Here is a 25,506-nt window from a genome sequence, read left to right on the forward strand (position 1 = left end):
AACTATATGTTTCGGCCATTATATGACATTAGGGTTAGAAATCCAAATATGATTTTCCATGTATCTCACATGCAATGTTTTATGATGTGGTAAGAACTTGCTATGTTTCTATGTTTAATTATGTGCACTTATGATCTATGTATGATGGTAACCTTTATGCTGTGCTATGTGCCCAAGTTATGCATGCTATTTATAATGAGCTGTGTGCCTAATTTATGCATGATATTTATGATGAGCTGTGTGCCCAAATTATGCATGCTATTTATGATGAGCTGTGTGCCCAAACTATGCATGTATTTATGATGTGCTGTGTGCCCAAATTGTATATACCATTATAATGAGCTGTGTGCCCAAATTCTATATGGTATGATATGATAAGAAATATGATGTGCATGAAATAATAAGAACCATGATATGTATGACATGCTACTTTACTTTATATGGCTTGTACCAAGGGTGAGCTCCATAAGCGCCCCGGGGTCGATGGACTAAGAAACGGGCCTCGTCAGGGATGGGCTCCTAAGTGCCCCTAGGTTGATGGACTAAGAAATGGGCCTAGTATGTATGCCTTGTAGGGTTCAAGACTTGCTACCTTGGACCTACATAGGATGCGTGCATTTATGTATGTGGTACAAAACGGGACCCTAATCATGTTATGATTATGTTTAAGTATGTATGTAATAAGTTTTCAAAGGACATATTGCATATATTGTTGCATGAATCATGTTTTTGAAAGTCATCTCGCATCACACCTTATGATTATGTTATGATATACCATGATGCTTATGACATGTTATGTTAGGTTGAACTTTATGATTATGTTATGACATGCTATGATCATGATTATGTTATGCTAGGATGCACTTTATGAGTATATCATGATATGCTATGATGCTTATGATTATGTTATGTTATGCTAGGATGAACTTATGATCATGTTATGATATGCTATGATTATGATTATGTTATGCTAGGATGCATGTTATGATATGCCATGATACCTTACGATTATGTTATGATATGATGCTTCTATACATGATATGATGAGTTGTATTTATGCTTTATGCCTTGGAGATTTAGTTATGCTATACGGTTTTTTTTGTGAGTAGGAAAGGATCTTACTGAGCCTTGTGCGCTCACAGCTTACTTTCCTTGTACCACAGATAAGGGCAAAGAATGAATGTACTAAAGGAGCAGCAGGAGGGGGCAAGAAGGATGTGTGTAGTAGTGACTCGGCTAAAGAGAAAGACCTGCTTCTAGTTAATAAGAATTATTTTTTATATCGTTCTTTATGACTCTATGACATTTCATCTTGCTCTTTAGTATCATGGTTTAAATTTATGTTAAGCATGTTATGTGACTCATATGATAAGTAGTTAGTGATGATGATTTGAAAAGTAAGGAAAAAGTTTTAAAGAAAAAAAAATTTATACTATAGAGACCAAGGCTTTCTTCCTCTTCCTCTAAAATCCAACCACCACCACCACCAAGGAGAAGAGAGAAAGGGAAAAGAGAGGGAGAAGGGGTCGGCCACACCAAGATCTCCAAGCAAGAGAATAAGAATTGTTGTGTCTAATGAAGCCTCCACACCCCTTCTTTTATAATACTTTCCCAAGGTAAATAAGGGAAGAATTTTTACAAAAATTAAAATCTTCCTCTACCTTTTCCTTTTCCCTTTTAATTTTCCTTTTCTTTCCACTTGATTGAATCAATCACCAAAACTAAATCTGATGATTTTATTTTTTAAACATGGCCAGCCACCTTGCTTGGGCACCAAGCAAGGGTGGTCGACCCCTATAAGAGGAAGGAAATAATTTTTTTTTATAAAATTTTACAAGAAGAAAAACTCTTTTAAAATTTTACAAGTTCTCTTTCCTAAAGTAGGAGTTAAAAAAGGAAAGTTGTAAAAATTAAAACCATGTTTTAAAATTTAAAACTTCTCTTATAAAATTTCCTTTATTAACATGGTGATAGAAAATTTAAATTTTAAAACTTATCTTCCTTTTTTTCTAAACCATGAGGATGGTTAAAAAAGGAAAGTTTCAAAACTTTTAAAACTCTCTATTAAAACATGTGGCCTAATTCAAATAAGGAAAGTTTTAAAAATTAAAATATCTCTTTTAAAACTTATAGTTTTCTTCAAAGAGAAGATTTTAAAAATTCAAAACAACCCTTCTTGTTTGAATTATTGTGGCCGACCCCTACTAGCTTGGTCACCAAGCAATAGGGTCAGCCCCTATAGAAGAGGATGTGGCCGGCCCTTGCTTGGTCACCAACCAATGGACCGACCCCCTTCTTGTACACCTAGAAGGGCCTTACATTTGGATGGACTTGAGGCTATAATGAGGCTACGACAGGGGCCTAGAGGAGAAATTGGTTTTGATCTTCCGATGAGCTTGAGTATCCCGTGCTCGCCCTGAACACACAACTCAAGTTCATCGATAATAACTCATTCCACTAGAGAGTTATTATCGCACTACCGCACCAATCCCAAATTACATTATGGGCTCCTTCTTATCATGAGTGTGTTAGTCTCCCTGTGTTTAAGATAACAAATGTCCACTAATTAAGTAAGTTACTGACAACTCACTTAATTAATATCTAGCTCTAAGAGTAGTACCACTCAACTTCATTGTCATGTCGGACTAAGTCCACCTGCAGGGTTTAACATGGTAATCCTTATGAGCTCCTCTTGGGGGCATTCTCAACCTAGATAACTAGGACATAGATTCCTTCTATAATCAACAACACATACTATAATTAATATCATTTCCCAACTTTTCGGGTATATTGATTTATCGAGCTAAACCTCACCTTTGATAAGTCAAAGAAATAAACATTAAATATATGTGCTTGTTATTATATTAGGATTAAGAGTGCACACTTCCATAATAACTAAGGTCTTGTTCTTTTATAAATTTAGTACAAAAAGAACTTATCTAAAATGGTCCTACTCAATACACTTAGAGTATACCAGTGTAATTTATTAATCAAGATAAACTAATATCTAATTACACTACGACTATTCCGATGGTTTGTTCCTTTCCATCTTAGTCGTGAGTAACTGTTTATAATTTATAAAGAACCGACAACATGATCTTCTGTGTGTGACGCCACACACTATGTTGTCTACTATACGAATTAATTGAACAATTACATTTAACAAATAAATGTAGATATTGACCAATGTGATTCTTTTATTTCAACAAATAAATGTTTACAAAAGCTAGGCTTTTAGTATACACTCTAACAATCTCCCACTTATACTAAAAGACTGAGCTGCCATATCTGTTGCCAGACATCTGATTCCCATTCCCTCCACATGCCGATCAAAAGCTTTCGTCGGAAGGGCCTTAGTGAAAGGATCTGCCAGGTTATCTGCTAATGCAATCTTGGCGACGACAACTTCTCCTCGCTTGACAATGTCTTGTATCAGGTGGTACTTGCGCTATATATGTTTACTCGCCGTATGGGCTCGTGGTTCCTTCGAGTTTGCAACTGCACCACTATTATCACAATAAATTGTGATGATCTTGGGCAAACTAGGAATCACATCTAAGCCCATTAGAAAGTTCCTGAGCCATATAGCTTCTTTGGCTGCCTCAGAGGCTGTCACATACTCAACTTCCATGGTTGAGTCCGAGACGCATTTCTGCTTAACACTCCTCCATGCAATGGCTCCACCTCCTAGAGTAAACACATAGCCTAATGTAGACTTACTGTTGTCCCTATCTGATTGGAAGTCCGAATCCGTGTAACCCACAGGGAGCAAATCGTCTGCTTGGTAAACTATCATATAATCTCTAGTCCTTCTCAGATAATTTAATATATGTTTTACAACAGTCCAATGTCCTTGTCCAGGGTTACTCTGATATCTTCTAACCATGCCCACGGCAAAACAAATATCAGGTCTCGCAAACAGCATTGCATACATAAGACTTCCTACAGCTGAAGCATAAGGAACTGCCTTCATATCCTCCATCTCCTTTGATGTCTTTGGAGACATCTCTTTAGATAAGGCTACTCCATGCCTAAAAGGTAATAAACCTTTCTTGGAGTTTTGCATGCTAAAACGAGCAAGGACCGTATCTATATATGAAGCTTGAGATAGACACAACATTCTTTTCTTGCAATCCCTTATAACTTTGATCCCAAGAATGTGTGCACATTCTCCTAAGTCCTTCATATCAAATTATTTGGAAAACCATATCCTTACGTCCAATAATACCTTGACATTGTTGCTAATTAACAAAATATCATCTACGTATAGCAGAAGAAATACCACCACGTTTCTATTACACATCTTGTATACACATGACTCATCCGGACACTGAATAAATCTATATGACTGGATTACTTCGTTAAACTGGATGTTCCAAGATCTTGAAGCTTGCTTCAGTCCATAAATGGACTGAATGAGCTTGCACACTAGATGCTCTTTGCCCTTTTTCAAAGAACCCTTCTGGTTGCTTCATATGGATGTTTTCTTCAAGACTTCCGTTAAGGAATGCTGTCTTGACATCCATTTGCCAAATCTCATAATCCATATGAGCGGCAATGGATAAGAGTATCCGGATAGACTTAAGCATGGCTACCGGCGAAAAGGTCTCCTCATAATCGATTCCCTCTTTCTGAGTATACCCTTTCGCAACAAGCCTTGCTTTGAAGGTTTCTACCTTCCCGTCTGTCCCTCTTTTCCTTTTGTAGATCCACTTGCATCTAACGGCTTTTACACCATCAGGTGGTTCTACAAGCTCCCAGACCTTATTTGAATACATAGATTATATTTCAGAATTCATTGACTTTTGCCAAGATACTGCATTTTTATCTTAGAGTGCTTCATCATATGTTCAGGGATCAGGTTCATGTTTACCCGGGATCAAGTCCGAAGACTCTCCCAAAAATATGAATCTCTTAGGTTGCCTTACAACCTCCCACTAAGACGAGGCACTGTCTCTGATTGTGTATCCTGTGTGACACGTGTTGCAGTTTCTAGTGGTACTTCATCTTTTACTGTTGGTACTAAAGTAGACGTGTCCTCTCTTATTTCTTCTAGAACTATTTCACTCATGGGCTTATGGTTCATTACATAATCTTCTTCTAAAAATCAAGCATTGGTGCTAACAATGATCTTTTGATTTTTAGGATTATAAACAAACCACCTTTCGTTCCCTTAGGATATCCCACAAACAGACAGACTTCTGTATGTGATTCCAACTTGTCAGTATCTCCTTTCAGCACATGTGATGGACTACCCCATATCCGGATATGATTCAGACTAGGCTTATGCCCATTCCATAATTTCATGGGAGTAGAAGGAACTGTTTTATAAGAAGGTATCATATTCAGAATGTACACTACTGTTAATTTCCAGAGCATATCCCCAAAATGAAATTGGTAATTCTGAATAACTCATCATCGATCTAACCATTTCCATAAGAGTCTTATTCCTTCGTTCTGCCACACCATTCTGTTGGGGTGTACAAGGTGCAGACAATTGGGATTGAATCCTGACTTCTGATAAGTAATTCCTAAACTCTCCAAAAAGGTATTCGCCACCACGGTCAGACCGTAGTGTCTTGATACTTTTACCAAGACATTTCTCCATATCAACCCTATATTCTTTGAACTTATCAAAGCATTCAGACTTGCGGCGTATCAGGTAAATGTATCCGTATCTTGACTAATCATCTATAAAGGAGACGAAGTATTCATAACCATCTCTAGCCTGGATAGACATAGGACCACACAAATCAGAATGAACCAGTTCTAACGCATCTTTGGCTCTATACCCTTTGGCCTTAAAAGGTCTCTTGGTCATTTTACCTTCCAAGCAGGATTCACATGTTGGAAAGTTTTCCAACTCTAATGAATCCAAGAGTCCATCGGGTACAAGCCTTTGAATCCTACTTAAGTTAATATGACCAAGCCTTAGATGCCAAAGATACATTTAGTTCATTTCCGAAGGTTCTTTTCTCTTATTAGAGTTAGAAGATGTGTTATTAATTTCCATATTTTGCTTTGTGGGAGAAATTGGATTTAAAGTATATAAATTGCCAACCAATGCACCAGAATAGATAATCACCTTATTTCTCTTTATAACGACATTGTTACTAAAGGAAATAGAATATCCATCCAAATACAGTTTAGAAACTGAAATTAAATTCTTTCTAAATCTGGGTACATAAAGACAATTTCTTAAAATCAAATTTATATTTCTATCAAAAGATAAGTAGACGTCTCCCACTGCAACAGCCGTCACCTTAGTAGCATTACCCATGTAGATGGTTATCTCTCCATCAAATAGTCGTCGGGTTTCCTGGAACCCCTGCAAAGAATTACAAACATGATCAGTGTCTCCCGTATCTACACACCAGGTGCTGGTAGATAACACCGCTAAACATGTTTCAACTACTAGAGCATGAGATATACCTTTATTGTTCTGATTCCTATGATGACAGTCTGCCTTCCAATGTCATGACTGCTTACAGATGAAGCACTTGCCTTTCGGCTTTTCATTCCAGCTTTTTGTCCCTGAGGTTTATTCACTCTCTTTGCTAAAAAGACCTGTTTCTTCTTCTTCTTGCCTTTCGGTTTAGAAGTAGAACCATTTTCAGCATAGTGAATCTGAGAACTTTGATGAAATATACCTTCTGCTGCTTGAAGTTCTGTCAGAAGTTCCGCCAACGTATACTCTCTTTTGTTCATGTTATAGTTCAGGCGGAACTACTCAAAACTTCTGGGTAGCGTTTGGAGAATTATATCGACCTGGGTTTCCCCATCGATTTCTCCTCCAAGAACTTGTATTTCGTTCAGATAAGCCATCATTTTGAGGATATGATCCCTTACGGGTGTTCCCTTAGACATGGTGGCTGTCATTAACTTTCTCATTGCCTCTTGCCTAGCAGTCCAACTCTGGTGCCCAAAGAGTTCTTTGAGATTGGTCATTATATCATAAGCTGTTGGTAAAGCTTGATGCTGATGTTGCAATACATTTGACATTGATGCCAAAATGTAACACCATGCCATCTCATCAGCTTTTACCCATTTCTTATGATACTCAATCTCCTCTGGGGTAGAGTCACTGTCAGGTGCATCAGGGCAAGCCTCAGTCAGTACAAACTTATAGCTTTCAGCAGTAAGAACAATGTCCAGGTTCCTTTTCCAATCAATATAGTTAGGACCAGTAAATTTGTTCTCTTTCAGTATAATGGCCAGTGGGTTGAAAGTCATCCTAAGAATCACAAAAATAAACTTTGGTTAAGACTCTAAATTTAGAATAATATTGATTCCTCAAACAATACTATTTTAAATTAACCAGCACCTCAAATCACCGTGAATATTGCATGCCATGTTAGTGTGGACGTATACAAATTCAACATTTGTAAGAGGAGGGTGTGACCCATTAATTTTATTATCTTGTCATCCTAACTTTATGACAAATAAAATTAATAGTTGGTTTCACTTTGGTCACACAAAACAATAGCAGTGACTCCGTTGGGGAGGATACTATTGAATGCGTCTAAGTGTATACCATTACTTGATATTAAGTCCATTAAATAGGATTGTGCCCCTTCAGTTGGAGAAGATCACACGCTCCTAAATAATTTCCTATAACCATCCATAAAGGAAGTTTGATCTAGTGATCCGCAATAAACCCATCCGTTGTGGAGGGAGGCACTCAGAGCCAACACGCAAGCTTGTTGCGTCACTTACAAGCAGTAATAGAGACCATGAGATTTATTAAAATCCCTCTCCCACTTAGTTATTTAAAATGAGGATTTTAACCTATGCTAGCATACATCACATGCACATAAACATAACAATAAATAAAAGCAATAAATTTGGAAATTAATTTTCCAACTATTATGGCCTTTTCTATCACTGTCTTCAGTATGCTCCAACTCTAGCTACTGCCATCTTTAGCCTCCGCCATCGGGTCAAGTTGTCGCATCTATCTTGCCTCTTATTCTGCTGCGCCTCTAGTCCTCCAATAGCACCATGCCTCGCAAAGTACGATCCACGACAAATATAGAATTTTACATATATCGATCCTATATTCCATAAATGAATGTACATGTATTCTAGATCGAAAAAATAATATTCCAAAAATAATATAGCTCCTGCTATATTTGATACATACAATCATGCAAACAAAATAATGCCCTCGACATGTCCAAGGGTCCAATGACACACAATATCTAAATGTCATAATAGTTGGAGCCTGCAACCACAAAGTTAGCATATCCTACTATTATCCTACCTAAATTATGTATGACATGTGCATAATTAATTTGAAAACGAAAACATACAGAAGCAAACCCTAGCTCTTATACCAATTGTTGGTTAGTCCTAGGAAAGCGTACCAGTTCCACTGTACAAAAATTTTTGTACAAGTGTCAAACTTTTCCTTAAATAACCTATTGTGTTCTTTAGAAGTTAAATTAGGAATCGCAGACGGAACTTAACATCATTGATTCCAAATTTAACTTGTCTATTCTTCATGGTTTAGATTTGAATTGCAAGCAGAACTTAACACTATTGATTCAAATCCACCTATGTTATTAATTCCATTAAATATTAATTTTTAAAATTGGCTTCCAGGACTGCATGGCGAGGCACATGACCTTTCTGGATATGGGAGCAACAACCACCGCCTAGATAAAGCCTTTTAAGGAAAGCTAATATTTAATTTCCTTAAATAACTCTAGGTTAACCAAAAGGAACAATCGAATCACAAATTTGAAAAAGAAGAAAACACAAACTCGAAAAACTAATTCGAAAAACTAGATCTAATGCCTCTTGTGTTTGGAATTCTTACAAAAAGAAATAACTTGCATGATGTGGAAAATAATTGCTAATTATACCTTCTCTTTGTAAACTAATGACCTCGAGATCTTCTGCCGTAATCCTTGCCTCGCCTTGGACGTCGTGTGGGTGACGATCTTCCAAGATGAACACCACCTAAAAGCTTTCTTCCTCTTCCTCTAAAATCCGACCACCACCACCACCAAGGAGAAGAGAGCAAGGGAAAAGAGAGGGATAAGGGGTCGGCCACACCAAGATCTCCAAGCAAGAGAATAAGAATTGTTGTGTCTCATGAAGCCTCCACACCCGTTCTTTTATAATACTTGCCCAAGGCAAATAAGAGAAGAATTTTTACAAAAATTAAAATCTTCCTCTAGCTTTTCTTTTTCGCTTTTAATTTTCCTTTTCTTTCCTCTTGATTGAATCAATCACCAAAAATAAATTTGATGATTTTATTTTTTAAACATGGCCGGCCACCTTGTATGGGCACCAAGCAAGGGTGGTCGACCCCTATAAGAGGAAGGAAATAATTTTTTTTATAAAATTTTACAAGAATAAAAACCCTTATAAAATTTTACAAGCTCTTTTTCCTAAAGTAGCAGTTAAAAAAGGAAAGTTCTAAAAATTAAACCATGTTTTAAAATTTAAAACTTCTCTTATAAAATTTCATTTTTTAACATGGTGATAGAAAATTTAAATTTTAAAACTTATCTTCCTTTTTTTCTAAACCATGAGGATGGTTAAAAAAAGAAAGTTTCAAAACTTTTAAAACTCTCTATTAAAACATGTGGCCTAATTCAAATAAGGGAAGTTTTAAAAATTAAAATCTCTCTTTTAAAACTTATAGTTTTCGTCAAAGAAAAGATTTTAAAATTGAAAATATCCCTCCTTGTTTGAATTATTGTGGTCGGCCCCTACTAGCTTGGTCACCAAGCAATAGGGCCAGCCCCTATAGAAGAGGATGTGGCCGGCCCTTGCTTGGTCACCAAGCAAAGGACTAGCCCCCTTCTTGTACACCTAAAAGGGCCTTACATTTGGACGAACTTGAGGCTATAATGAGGCTACGACAGGGACCTAGAGGAGAAATTGGTTTTGGCCTTCCGATGAGCTTGAGTATCCCGTGCTCGCCCTGAACACACAACTCAAGTTCATCGATAATAACTCATTCCACTAGAGAGTTATTATCGCACTACCGCACCAATCCCAAATTACATTATGGGCTCCTTCTAATCATGAGTGTGTTAGTCTCCCTGTGTTTAAGATAACAAATATCCAGTAATTAAGTAAGTTACTAACAACTCACTTAATTAATAACTAGCTCCAAGAGTAGTACCACTCAACCTTATTGTCATGTCAGACTAAGTCCACCTGCAGGGTTTAACATGACAATACTTATGAGCTCCTCTTGGGGACATTATCAACCTAGATTACTAGGACACAGTTTCCTTCTATAATTAACAAGACACACTATAAGTAATATAATTTCCCAACTTATCGGACATATTGATTTATCGAGCTAAATCTCCCCCTTTGATAAGTCAAAGAAATAAATACTAAATATATGTGCTTGTTATTATATTAGAATTAAGAGCACACACTTCCATAATAACTAAGGTCTTGTTCTTTTATTAAGTCAATATAAAAAGAACTTACCTTAAATGGTCCTACTCTATACACTCAGAGTGTACTAGTGTGATTTTATAGTTAAGATAAACTAATACCAAATTACACTATGACTATTCCAATGGTTTGTTCCTATCCATCTTAGTCGTGAGCTACTGTTTATAATTTATAAAGAACCGATAACATGATCTTCTGTGTGTGACACCACACACCATGTTATCTACAATATAAATTAATTGAACAACTACACTTAGCATATAAATGTAGACATTTTTGACCAATGTGATTCTTTATTTCAAAATAAATGTTTACAAAAGCTAGGCTTTCAGTATACACTCAACTTCATTGTTATGTCGGACTAAGTCCACCTGCAGTGTTTAACATGGCAATCCTTATGAGCTCCTCTTGGGGACATTCTCAACCTAGATTACTAGGACACAGATTCCTTCTATAATCAACAACACACACTATAAGTAATATCATTTCCCAACTTATCGGGCATTTTGATTTATCGAGCTAAACCTCACCCTTTGATAAGTCAAAGAAATAAACATTAAATATATGTGCTTGTTATTATATTAGGATTAAGAGTACACACTTCCATAATAACTAACGTCTTGTTCTTTTATAAAGTTAGTACAAAAAGAACTTACCTAAAATGGTCCTACTCAATACACTTAGAGTATACCAGTGTAATTTATTAATCAAGATAAACTAATATCTAATTACACTACGACTATTCCGATGGTTTGTTCCTTTCCATCTTAGTCGTGAGTAACTGTTTATAATTTATAAAGAACCGACAACATGATCTTCTGTGTGTGACACCACACACCATGTTGTCTACTATACAAATTAATTGAACAATTACATTTAACAAATAAATGTAGATATTGACCAATGTGATTCTTTTATTTCAACAAATAAATGTTTACAAAAGCTAGGCTTTTAGTATACACTCTAACAGAAGGATCAAGGCTAGGGCATGGCAGTGGCTGTGGTGGAGATCGTTGACGCCTAGTAGCACGTCTCACGGTCGAGGTCACGAGGTTGGCCGCCAGCGTCAGACAATGGCGGTTGACAATGACACAAGTAAGGAAGTGGATCGAAGAAAGGCTAGGAAAGCCCTCCCTTGTCAAAGGCTCGCGTGCTCAGCTTCCGACGAGCACTTGGTGCCCATGGCTAGGAGAAGAAGACAACGACCATTGATGACGAGGAGACGCGACAGTGGTAGGCGGCGGTAGATGATCTTAGGTGACGATGATGGGATCGGAAGAGGGAGTCGGCAAATCGGCTTAGAGAAGGGAATCGGGAGAGGGTCGTTGATATGGGTTAAGTTTCATGGATCCCCGATAAGGAAGGGAAAGGAGATAACCGAGTGGAGAAGATAGATCAAGATCGGCCAGGATATACCTTAAAGGAGGAAGGCCAATATCGGCTAGGATATACTTCCAAGTAAGAAGGCCAATATCGATCGAGATATATCTTCGGGGAGGAAGGCCAATATCGGCCGGGATATGCCTCCAGGGAGGCAGACCCATATCGATCATGATATACCTCCGAGGAGGTTGGCTAATACCAGTCGGGATATACCTCCAAGGAGATTGGGTAATATCGGCCGGGATATACCTCAAAGGAGGAAGGCCAATATCGGCTGGGATATACTTCCAAGTAAGTAGGCCAATATCGATCGAGATATACCTTCGGGGAGGAAGGCCAATATCGGCCGGGATATGTCTCCAGGGAGGCAGACCCATATCGATCAAGATATACCTCCAAGGAGATTGGCTAAGATCAGTCGGGATACACCTCAAAGGAGGAAGGCCAATATCGGTAGGGATATACTTCCAAGTGAGCAGACCAATATTGATCAAGATATACCTCCAGGGAGACAGGCCCATATTGATCAAGATATACCTCCAAGGAGGTTGGCTATGATTAGTCGGGATACACCTCAAAGGAGGAAGGCCAATATCGGCCGGGATGTACTTCCAAGTGAGCAGGCCAATATCGATCGAGATATACCTCCAGGGAGGCAGACCCATATCGATCAAGATATACCTCCAAGGAGGTTGGCTAAGATCAGCTGGGATATACCCCAAAGGAGGAAGGCCAATATCAGCCGGGATATACTTCCAAGGAAGGAGGTTAGTATCGATCAAGATATACCTTCAAAGAGGAAGGCCAATATCGGCCGGGATATACCTCAAGAGAGGAAGGCCAATATCAACCGGGATATACCTCAAAGATGGAAGGTCAATATTGGCCGGGATATACTTCCAAGTAAGAAGGCCAATATCGATCGAGATATACCTTTAGGGAGGAAGGGCAATATCGACCGGGCTAAATAATACCTTGAGAAGATATACCAATATTGATCAAAATTACATACTTGATAAAATATAGCCCAGTGCTAGGTGGGATAATAAACCTAGAGGGGCACGGACAGACACTACCCAAGGAGCCTCATGAGAAGTAATAAGAACTGACCAAACCTATTTAAGTTCGGCTTCAACCGATACAAGGAACAATGTTATATTAGGCTATCTATGATATAACAAAAATAGGAGGGGCGAGTAAGAGTGATAGAGACATTTCGAAAGGACTTATGAAGAAGGATAGAAGTAAATATTTCAAATGAAGTAGTTAATAAAGATATTTGCAGTATGTGATTGTATAACAGGTGTTATATATTTGGTGAGAAATATGTTTTTAGACTATTTTGCAGGTACTAGATGTTAGTTAGAGCCCTAGAGCCAATCATTTGATGATTGTTGTATGGACTCATTGTATCATATTCTTATATATAAATAAAGGTATTTGTTTATGGTTATTATACTTACTTATATTGGTGCCAAATAAATAAGTATAATAGTGTTCTTGAGTACAAGGTTCTTACCTATATCAATCGATTGGTTGAATCGATAGTGAGATGATATAGGGAACACTACTCTTAATCATTCCTAGTCGAGTATTAACATTTAGGGACAATGTTAATACGACGAGACTAGCATGTAGGTCATCTCGATGACTTGATCTCACAAGTCATGGATATAGAGATATCAAGTTGACACATGAGTATACTGAATGACCCGCCATGAGAAGGTATCATGGATTGTTATATGAGTGTCATATACTTTCTCATGTGGCTATTCGTATGACTACTAGTCCTTGGACCTAAAGTCACCATGGTTCCCTACATAAGGAGTTACGTACTTTGGCTTCGTCAAACGTCACCCGTAACTGGGTGGACTATAAAGGCAATTACTGGGTATGTAACAAATTATGCGGAGGGATGTGAGTGATGTAGATGGGATCTATCCCTCCTATATGATGGGAGTGACATAGATATTCTTGATAGAGTGAGACCACTAAGTGCATGGCCATGCTCAAGTGAGTTAATATGAGATATTGAGCTCATTTGATTGAGTGAGTCTACTTGGAGTTCAAGATTTAGATTGATTAGAGGATGACACGGTCTATGCCTCATATTAATCAATCTAGATGTCTAGGATAGAAGGACAATGTCATATATTGTGAGGAGTCACAATTAGTAGTCACAAGGTGATGTTGGATCTCAACATTCTTGTAACTTGGGTAGTAATGATGTGTTGCTAGATACCGCTCATTACTTATGCTTCTAAATGGGTTTAGGAGCATTGCCATCCTTACAAGAACATATAGGGTCACACACAAAGGACAATTAGATGGAGATTAGGTTCATTTGATGAACCTAAAGGATTAGGTTCATGTGATGAACCAAATTGGATTTAGAGTAATCCAAATTGTGCTAATTGAGTTGGACTCAATTTGGTTCATGTATTAAGTGAGTCTAATTTGGACTTAGACTCATTTAATTAATTTAAATCAATGAATAGAGATTCGTTAAATTAAAATTGACTTGAATCAATGGTTATATTAGATCAACCAAGGGAGAGAAGTGGTCAAGTTTGACTTGACTTGAGAGGAAGATGAAGGGTCAAGTTTGACTTGACCATTTACCACCTCATTGGTGAGTTGGCATTAATTGGCTAATGGTGATGTGCCACATCATCAAGGCTAGCACATGTGTGTGCCACCTCATGAGGGAGATCAAGAGTTTTTGACTCTTGAAATTCCATGGAGTATATAACCCCTCATGAAAAGTGGCCGGCCACTTTTAGTGCTTGTGGAGTTTCAATTTTGTTTTGTAACTCCATCTACTTCTTCCTCAAGCTCTTTCTTCTCTCCCTCTCCTCCTCTTTGGCCAAATCTTTAAAAGGGTGCTAGCACACCTTTTTTTAGGTTTCTCCATCATCTGTTCGTGTGGATACACATAGAGAAGTATCTACTTTGATACTTTCGAGATCCGGCGAACCTTGGACGAGCGGGATTACGCGAAGGGCTTCGCATCAAGGGTAAACTCTTCTCCTTTGTAGATCTAGTGTAGATCTAGGTTAGAAAACTCATACTCGAAGTTTTATGAAATTTTATTCTTCGCACGGATCCGGTGGCGGGGGTTTCGGGGTTTCCGCAACGCAAAAAGCGGTTTTTGCGGCCTGAAAAACCCAACAGTGGTATCAGAGCCACGTGCGAAGCGCGTACGAGTTTTAATTTGTATTTTTATGAAAATTATAGATCTGTGAATTTCTGTATTTTTATGATTTTTATAGATTTTATGGGTAATTTTCTCGTAGAAGCGAAGCACAAATGTTTAGACACTTGTAGGCTTCGACTACCGAGAAAATATTTCCGAAACGGCAAGTTTCTCCCCAAATAGTTTTGGGACAGCGGACTAAGGCACTGTAGGATCGCTTAGGAACACTCACGATGGTTATATCGCGGGTAGGGGTGCTTCCCCTGACCCCGCAAGGGGATTCGTTCCGCGATTGCGCCCGAAAATCGCTAAACGGGACCACCGGGAATTTTACTCATAAAAATTGTAAAACTTGTAATAAAAATTACAGAAATTTATAGAAATTACATAATTTAGAATTATGTATTATTTTGTGACAGTCATGGCCCAAAAGACCCAATTAGATTGGAAATTTTGTGTTGTAATTCATATTATGGCCTGCATGCCATTTTTTGTGATGTACGTGTTGAATATGATACGCGACCTGCGCGTCGTGCCTTTCCTATTTTTATATTCCTATTGTAAATAGTTTAAACTTGAATGTAACTCGAGTTTCACCTTTGTAATGTACAAATTGGAGCGGTGCAAGGTCCACTCGAGACGGAGTTATAAGGAGGGCGCGAGCAACACAAGGTGGTCAAAGGAAGGAACTTGAGAAGCTGTTGACCTTAGGTTGACCATCCGATCTTCTCATTGGCTTGAGAAGATCATAGTAAGGCCATGACTAATCACAAAATATTTAATTAATTTCTTGTGTGTGTATATGTGATGCATGCTAGATTAGTAATTAATTAGTGCCTTAACGATTAGATTAGATCTAAGTCGTGCACATGATGCACCTCCATGATTAGATTAGATCTAAATCGAGTATATGATACACCTCATCGATTAGATTAGATCTCAATCGCGTCAACTCGTAATGCCTACCATGCCGTGATACCTATCACTACCTCAATCACATGTAGTTGTTGAATCTGCCAAAGCAGAGCAACACATATTATCTTGGTAGGGTACGGAGGGACAATCTTGGTCCCGCCTATCAATGCATGGGTGAGTAAAACTCAATTAGATTGTGTATAACTAGTTAAATCAAGTTTAACTGTAGGCATTTATCCAATAGTTGGAAAATAGGACAAAATCACGTTTATATTAACTCTTGGGCGTATTAGCCAAAGCTAACTCAAGTTTTAATATAAATGCGGATCTTGATCCTATAAGCAAGAGTTGCATAGAGATGTAATTGGTAATTAGTTACCTACCGATCATACTAAGTCTTGGGCGATTTAGCCAAAGCTAACTCAGGACATAGTATGATGTGGATCTTGTCCCACATTAATTATAGAATTCAGTGGGAGCATCATTTAGTTAAAGGCCTAACTAAATGATTAATAAGATATGATATTTATGTTCTGCATTTTTCTGTTGTAGATTACCATGTCGTCGAACACGAACTCCTTCTCCCTGCGTTCTGTCCTCAATAAGGATAAGCTCAACGGAGATAATTTCCTGGACTGGTACAGGAATCTGAGAATTGTTCTCACACAAGAACGTAAACTGTACGTTCTGGAGCAGCCCATTCCGGAGGCACCTCCTACCACTGCCACGCGAGCTGACTAAGATGCTTACAAGAAGCATCAAGATGATGCATTAGATGTGTCTTGTCTCATGTTCGTAACCATGAACTCTGAGCTTCAGAAGCAACACGAGTTGATGGGTGCTTATGATATGGTTGAACATCTTCGTCAACTGTATCAAGGACAAGCAGGGCACTGGAAGAGGAACTGCACAGGATACCTGGAAGATCTTAAGAAGAAGAGAAATAAGATTTCAACTTCAGGTATACATGTTATAGAAGTCGACCTCTCTATTTCTTCATCGTGGGTATTAGATACCGGATGTGCTTCACACATTTGTACTAATGTACAAGCGCTGAGAAATAGCAGAGCATTGACGAAGGGCGAGATAGACCTACGAGTAGGCAATGGAGCACGGGTTGCTGCTGTTGCTGTAGGAACTTACTATCTATCTCTACCCTCTGGGATTGTACTAGAATTAGATGAATGTTGTTATGTGCCTGCCTTGACTAAGAGCATAATTTCAGTTTCTTGTTTGGACAAGAAAGGTTTTTCATTTATAATAAAGAACAAATGTTGTTCAATTTATTTAAATGATATGTTCTATTGTAGTGCACCTCTGATGAATGGACTCTATATTATAGACCTTGAAAACCCTATCTATAACATAAGTACCAAGAGGTTCAAGTCAAATGACATGAACCAAACCTATATCTGGCACTGTCGCTTAGGTCATATAAATGACAAACGCTTATCCCAGCTCCATAAGGATGGTTTGCTGGACTCATTTGATTTTGAATCATATGAGACATGCGAGTCATGCCTTCTAGGCAAGATGACCAAGACTCCCTTTAGTGGACATAGTGAGAGAGCAACTGACTTGTTAGGTCTTATACATAGTGATGTATGTGGCCCTTTTAATGTCACTGCTAGAGGTGGTTATAGATACTTTATTACATTTACTGATGACTTCAGTAGATATGGTTATGTGTACACTACAAGAAAAAAGCTAATAGACAACGCTTTTAAAGCGTTGTCTATGTGCCTGAAAAAGCGTTGTTAAAAGCACTGTTGTTAAAAGTCTGCTCAACAACAACGCTTTTAAAGCGTTGTCGTTTGTAGCAAAGACAACGCTTTAAAAGCGTTGTTGTTTTTTGCAAAGACAACACTTTTTGCAACGCTTTAAAAGCGTTGTCGTTTTAAAGAAAAAAAATAAAAAAAATTATTTAAAAATCATTATTTTTATATTTACGAAACTATTATTTTTCTTTTACCATATCCAGATTCGAATTTTACATATAATCAACTCAGCTAATGATTTCAAACTCATACCAAAATAATAGAATTCTGACATTGAAGTAATATTAGTATTTACATGAGAAGCTAGTAAAATGCATACAATACAGTATTTCTTCATTCTAAAATGCATACAGTATTTACAGAAAGAAAGCTAAAATGAAACATTCTTTAGAATATGAGTTTAACCAATAGTGGAAAATTGCCAACTTCCTAAGAAATGCTTGTAGAATTTTTAGTTTAACATGCTTGATAGACTTAAAGCTTGCATGTCTATTAAAGCTTGTAGAATTGTCACAGTTGGTGCATATCTCTTTTGCGTATCTATCGAGGACTTTTGGCAGAAAAACTTTGTTAGATTTCTTGACCACAACGTGGGATCGAAGGAATTCCTTCTTGGCTTTCTCCAGCTCCTCTGTCACATTCTTGGCACTGTAGACTCTTAGCTGCAGCAAGATTGAATGAGTGTGTGAATTTATATCTTGAATGACATGAGCAAGCGAGCGAAGTGAAAAAGATGATTACAATGGGGTCCGAGGAAGCTCCGGTGCAGATTGCAAATAAAACAAGGGGATGGCAACTAGGGAGACCCATTTTGGACCAGATAAGCTGCTTGTCTTCCCCAGATTTCTTCCTTGTAGCATTTGAGAGTATAGTTTCAAGCCACTGATGAAGAGAGAAGATAGTGATGTGGCTAATGAGTGATCAGACCAAACATACAATTTCAGATTAGATCAATAACGACAGTTAGAAGTTATTGGCACGACGAAGTTGATGATAAAGAATATTGAATTTCTAATCATACAAATTAAGATCATACACGACCCATCCGAGATGTCCGACAACCCAAAATGGAGTACTCAATGCAGTTGGCAGTAAAGACTTGCCCTCCAATATTATATGCAGCCTGAAAATGCAGAGAAATGAATCAGGTGCAAAAAGGAAAAAAAGACATAAAATGGTGTTTGCACTTTTTGGTGATTCCATGAATGGTTCACACGATATTTTGAATAGATGAAATATGGATATGTGCTTCAAATTCTAAAGTATACATTCAATTCTGTATTTTTAGAAAGAGAAACTCATTTTAATGGGCATATTCTAAGAATTGCATCACTATTTTGAGGAAATCTAATCTAGGAAAAGTAACTTCTGTTTGAAAATTGCACAGAGAGTTGAAAACAAACCATATACAGAAACAATGTATATTGCAATGCAGAAAGCACATATTGATGCTTAAGTTATATTTTAAGCAAAGAATGAAACGGAATGCTATCTTGCTTGTGATCTAATGCTTACAATCTAAGCGTTAGCAATTAAGCTCAAGGAATATCAAAATAGGAAAGAAAGTTGAGTATGGTTCTATGAAGAAGTGCGTCTTTCAGTACCTTATTAAACAAAGCAACGTCTCAGAGAACTATTTGGAACCCAAGTTCCTTCTCCATGATCATAAGCACCTCCTTAACCTGTGATCCCAGAAGCATGGTTACTGTCTTCCATCAAAGCTATGGAATTGAAAAGTCAAAAGTTTTCCATAATCAAATTTAAGAACATGCATTTCTAATTACTCAGTCATTTCAACAAACAGTTTGCGACCGCTAGGGCAAAAAGAACAAGACTGATCGATCAAGTTGTAAATCCAGCAACCTTGCGCTTGTGCGATGGGGAGTCACCGTCGAGAACCAATAGGATGCGACAATTGCCTCCGCTGGGCGTCGAGACAACTCTCTCATCGCGCCAGCCCTGTGCATCGAAATTAAACAATCTAGAGAACAAGGACGAAATGGAAACAGAGAACAGATCGAAGCAATCAGATTAACCTTGAACCGAATTCCTTCGTAGTACTTCTTATGGAAATCCCCGTGGAGCTTCTCGTCTGACTCGTCCCCGGGGGCGTACATCATCCCGCAGACAGAGCAGGAGTGGAGGAGGAAGTCCGACTGCCCTAATTCGAGATGGTACTGCGCGTAGCTCCTCTTCGTGTTGAGCATCCTGGAGCTCCTCTTCTTGTTGACGGAGAGGACTTCGGAGGGGAGGTTTACAGAGAGGGGTTCGCTGAAGAGGGGTTTTCCGGAGAGAAGTTGGACACAGAGGGCGTGAGAGGAGGAGTTGGATGGAGAAGGCGAGAGATGAGAAGTCGTGAGAGGGGTTCGGGAGGTTTTCGTAAGATAGGTGGGTGCGAGCGAGTGAAACCTAGGGGGTTTTCAACTCCTTACTTGATCCAACGGTGTGTATCATTCTAGATTTAATTTAGATGAGAACTTGACAATGGACAACACTAAAAAAATGGTAATAGACAACGCTTTTCAAGAAGTGTTGTCATTGACCCACAAAAATCACTAAAAGATAACGGTTTTAAAAAAAACGTTGTCTATTAGTAAGAAAATATAGAAATAGACAACGCTTTTCACTAAAAGCGTTGTTAAAAAAAAATGACAACGCTTTTTAAAAAAAAACGTTGTCTTTTAAGTGTTGTAAAAACCCAATTTTCTTGTAGTGGTACCTGATGACACATAAGTCAGAATCCTTTGAAAAGTTCAAAGAATTCAAGAATGAAGTACAAAACTAGCTTGGCAAGAGTATTAAGATACTTCAATCAGATCGAGGTGGAGAATACCTTAGCCATGAGTTTCATGACTATCTAGCTGAGTGTGGGATCCTATCCCAACTTACTCCTCCTGGAACACCACAGTGGAATGGTGTATCCAAAAGGAGGAATCATACCTTATTAGATATGGTATGATCTATGATGAGTGACACAGATCTTCCTATGTATCTTTGGGGCTATGCTCTAGACACAACAACCTTCATTCTCAACCGAGTTCCATCTAAAGCTGTAATAAAGACACCATATAGGATATGGACTGGGAGAGATGCTCAGGTGTCTTTTATGAGGATTTGGGGTTGTGAGCTTATGTTAGACATCAAGTCTCAGACAAATTGGGACCCAAATCCGACAAGTGTTATTTTATTGGATATCCCAAGGAAACGAAGGGATATTACTTCTACATTCCCAGTCAACACAAGATAGTTGTGGCTAAGACTGGGGTATTTCTAGAAAGGGATTTTGTTTCTAGAAAGACTAGTGGGAGTACGTTCGATCTTGAAGAAGTTCAAGATGTGAACAATAGCACTGAAGCCTTGATGGAAGGTGAACTTGAACCACAAAGTGTTGTGGATGATGTTGTTCCACAAGGAGTTGAGGAACCACAATCAGTTTAAGTAGACATACCTCTTCGCAGGTCTGATAGGGTACGTCGTCAGCCTGAGAGATACTCATTTCTCTTGTCTGAGCATGATGACGTTGTGCTCATAGAGGATGAGCCCACCTCCTATCAGGAAGCTGTGATGAGACCAGATTCCGAGAAATGGCTAGAGGCCATGAGATCCGAGATGGAATCCATGTACACTAACCAAGTATGGACTTTGGTTGATCCACCTGAAGGGGTCAAACTCATTGGGTGTAAGTGGTTCTTTAAGAGAAAGACTGACATGGATGGACTTATTTATAAGGGTCGCTTGGTAGCTAAAGGTTTCAAGCAAATTCATGGTATTGACATGATGAAACCTTTTCTCCAGTAGCTATGTTTAAATCCATTCGGATCATGCTTGCTATTGCAGCATACCATGACTATGAGATATGGTAGATGGATGTCAAAACCACGTTTCTGAATGGAAACCTGCTCGAGGATGTGTACATGACACAACCTGAGGGTTTTGTAGATCCACAACATACAGGCAGAGTATGCAAGCTGCATACGTCCATTTATGGACTAAAGCAAGCTTCTCGAAGCTGGAATCTTCGATTCGATGATGAAATCAAACAGTTTGATTTGATCAAGAATGAAAATGAACCTTGTGTCTACAAGAAGGTTGTTGGGAACACAGTTGTCTTCCTTATATTGTATGTGGATGACATACTACTTATTGTGAAATACATCTCTTTGCTGTAATCTGTCAAGACTTGGCTAGGGACTTGTTTCTCAATGAAGGACTTAGGTGAAGCATCCTGCATTCTAAGCATATAGATCTATAGAGATAGATCTAAGAGGTTGCTTGGCCTAAGTCAGAGTACATATATTGACAAGGTACTCCTGCGGTTTGCCATGCAGAACTCCAAGAAGGGATTTCTGCCAATGTCACATGGCGTGAGTCTTTCGAAGACTCAAGGTCTTCTTCTAGAGAGGAGAGAGACCGCATGGATCAGATCCCTTATGTCTCAGCCATAGGATCTATCATGTACGTCATGTTATGTACTCGTCCTGATGTCTCGTATGCTTTGAGCATGACGAGCAGATACCAGTGAGATCCAGGTGAAAGTCACTGGAGAGCAGTCAAGAATATTCTTAAGTACTTAAGAAGGACTAAAGAATATTTCTTGATATATGGAGGCGATGACGAGCTAGCTGTAAAGGGTTACAGTGATGCCAGCTTCCAGACCGACCAGGATGATTATCGATCGTAGTCAGGGTTCGTGTTTTGCATAAATGGTGGTGCTGTGAGCTGGAAGAGTTTGAAGCAGGACACAGTCACTGATTCTACTACGGAGGCCGAGTATATTGCTGCATCAGAATCAGCAAAGGAGACATTTTGGATCCGCAAGTTCATTACTGAGCTTGGGGTGGTTCCTAGCATAGTTGATCCCAAAGAGCTCTATTGTGACAACAATGGAGCTATAGCACAGGCTAAGGAACCTCGTTCACACCAGCGGACCAAACACATACTACGGCGCTTTCATCTCATTCGAGAGATTATCGAGCGAGGAGATGTGAAGATTTGCAAAGTACCAACAGAGACTAACATCGCAGATCCCTTGACCAAGACTTTGGCACAGAGAAAGCATGATGGTCACACTAGGTCATTGGGGCTTAGAGCCTACACTGATTGGCACTAGTGCTAGTGGGAGATTGTTAGTTAGAGCCCTAGAGCCAATCATTTGATGATTGTTATATGGACTCATTGTATTATATTCTTATATATAAATAAAGGCATTTGTTTATGGTTATTATACTTACTTATATTGGTGCCAAATAACTAAGTATAATAGCGTCCTTGAGTAGAAGGTTCTTACCTATATCAATCAATTGGTTGAATCGATAGTGAGATGATAAAGGGAACACTACTCTTAATCATTCCTAATCGAGTATTAACATTTAGGGACAATGTTAATGCGATGAGACTAGCATGTAGGTCAACTCGATGACTTGATCTCACAAGTCATGGATAATAGAGATATCAAGTTGACACATGGGTATGCATTGGAGAATGTATACTGAATTACCCGCCATGAGAAAGTATCATGGATCGTTATATGAGTGTCATATACTTTCTCATGTGACTATTAGTATGACTACTAGTACTTGGACCTGAAGTCACCATGGTTCCCTACATAAGGAGTTACGTACTTTGGCTTCGTCAAACGTCACCCGTAACTGGGTGGACTATAAAGGCGATTACTGGGTATGTAACAAATTATGCGGAGGGATGTGAGTGATGTAGATGGGATCTATCCCTCCTATATGACGGGAGTGACATCAATATTCTTGTTAAGTGAGACCACTAAGTGCATAGCCATGCCCAAGTGAGTCAATATGAGATATTGAGCTCATTTGATTAAGTGAGTCTACTTGGAGTTCAAGATTTAGATTGATTAGAGGATGACACGGTCTATGCCTCATATTGATCAATCTAGATGTCTAGGATAGAAGGACAATGTCATATATTGTGAGGAGTCACAATTAGTAGTCACAAGGTGATGTTGGATCTCAACATTCTTGTAACATGGGTAGTAATGATGTGTTGCTAGATACCGCTCATTACTTATGCTTCTAAATGGGTTTAGGAGCATTGCCAATGTTACAAGAACCTATAGGGTGACACACAAAGGACAATTAGATGGAGATTAGGTTCATTTAATGAACCTAAAGGATTAGGTTCATGTGATGAACCAAATTGGATTAAGAGTAATCCAAATTGTGCTAATTGAGTTGGACTCAATTTGGTTCATGTATTAAGTGAGTCTAATTTGGACTTAGACTCATTTAATTAATTTAATTCAATGAATAGAGATTCGTTAAATTAAAATTGACTTGAACCAATGGTTAGATTAGATCAACCAAGGGAGAGAAGTGGTCAAGTTTGACTTGACTTGAGAGGAAGATGAAGGGTCAAGTTTGAGTTGACCATTTGCCACCTCATTGGTGAGTTGACATTAAGTGGCTAATGGTGATGTGCCAGATCATCAAGGCTAGTACATGTGTGTGCCACCTCATGAGGGAGATCAAGAGTTTTTGACTCTTGAAATTCCATGGAGTATATAACCCCTCATGAAAAGTGGCCGACCACTTTTAGTGCTTGTGGAGTTTCAATTTTGTTTTGTAACTCCATCTTCTTCTTCCTCAAGCTCTTTCTTCTCTCCCTCTCCTCCTTTTTGGCCGAATCTTTCAAAGGGTGCTAGCACACCTTTTGTTAGGTTTCTCCATCATTTTTTCATGTGGATACAGATAGAGAAGTATCTACTTTGATACTTTCAAGATCCGGCAAACTTTGGACAAGCGGGATTACACGAAGGGCTTCGCATCAAGGGTAAACTCTTCTCCTTTATTGATCTAGTGTAGATCTAGATTAGAAAACTCATACTCGAAGTTTTACGAAATTTTATTCTTCGTACGGATCCGGTGGCAGGGGTTTCGGGGTTTCCGCAATGCAAAAAGCGGTTTTTACGGCCCGAAAAACCCAACACTAGACGACAAAGAAGGTACATCTAGGCTAGAAAAAAGATTTCTTAATAGTTATTTACCACAAGTACATAGCTTACGTCATCTCAAAATAAACTCTAACAAACCGGGGTCCACTTCATGACAACGGAGGTTATATGAAGTGGTATAAAAAGGGGAATACTCTCCGTTGGCTAGGTAAGTTCACATCATCGCACACATTCAGAACCCTAATTTTCAACTGCTGTTCTTCTTCTTCTTCTTCCTTTTTCCACACCAAGAGAGATCACTAATTTGAGCGTCGAAGGGCCTAGCCATGGGTTCCCACCCCGGTCTTAGGTCACTGACGATAGTGTTGGTTGGTCTCTTGTGCGCACTCCGAATCTGGGTTCTCTTCGGTCGGGCATCTCTCTCGTCATTGGATCTTCGCACAAGGAGGGCATTTGGTGACTCTATTCTTTCCGATACGCTTTGGGTTTCTCGGATCGGTATTTTGCAGGCATTATTCTTCATCAATGGTAGGTTTTTTCTCCCGGCTCTCCATCTTGTCAAGCTTCTCAGACAGGATCAAATTTGGCACCGTCTGTGGGAACTTCACCTGAATCTGAGACTACAAGATGGAAGAGGCTGGAAAATCAAACTTACTCACCATTAGCCGTGAAGATTTGGATTTCCTCATTAATTCTCATGTACAAAAAGCCTTGCAACAACAACAACAACAACTTCAAGCTCATACTGGAGCTACTCTGCCAACAGCTCATAATCCGGCGATTTCAACTACTGAGCACCGGAAAGGAAAAGATCCAGAAGAGGAAGAACATGCATATTTTCCTCCAGTTACGGTTTCTCCAACAAGGCGTCCGCGAGCCTTTCT

Source organism: Zingiber officinale, chromosome 10A, assembly GCF_018446385.1.
Source record: "Zingiber officinale cultivar Zhangliang chromosome 10A, Zo_v1.1, whole genome shotgun sequence".
NCBI classification, from domain to species: Eukaryota; Viridiplantae; Streptophyta; class Magnoliopsida; order Zingiberales; family Zingiberaceae; genus Zingiber; species Zingiber officinale.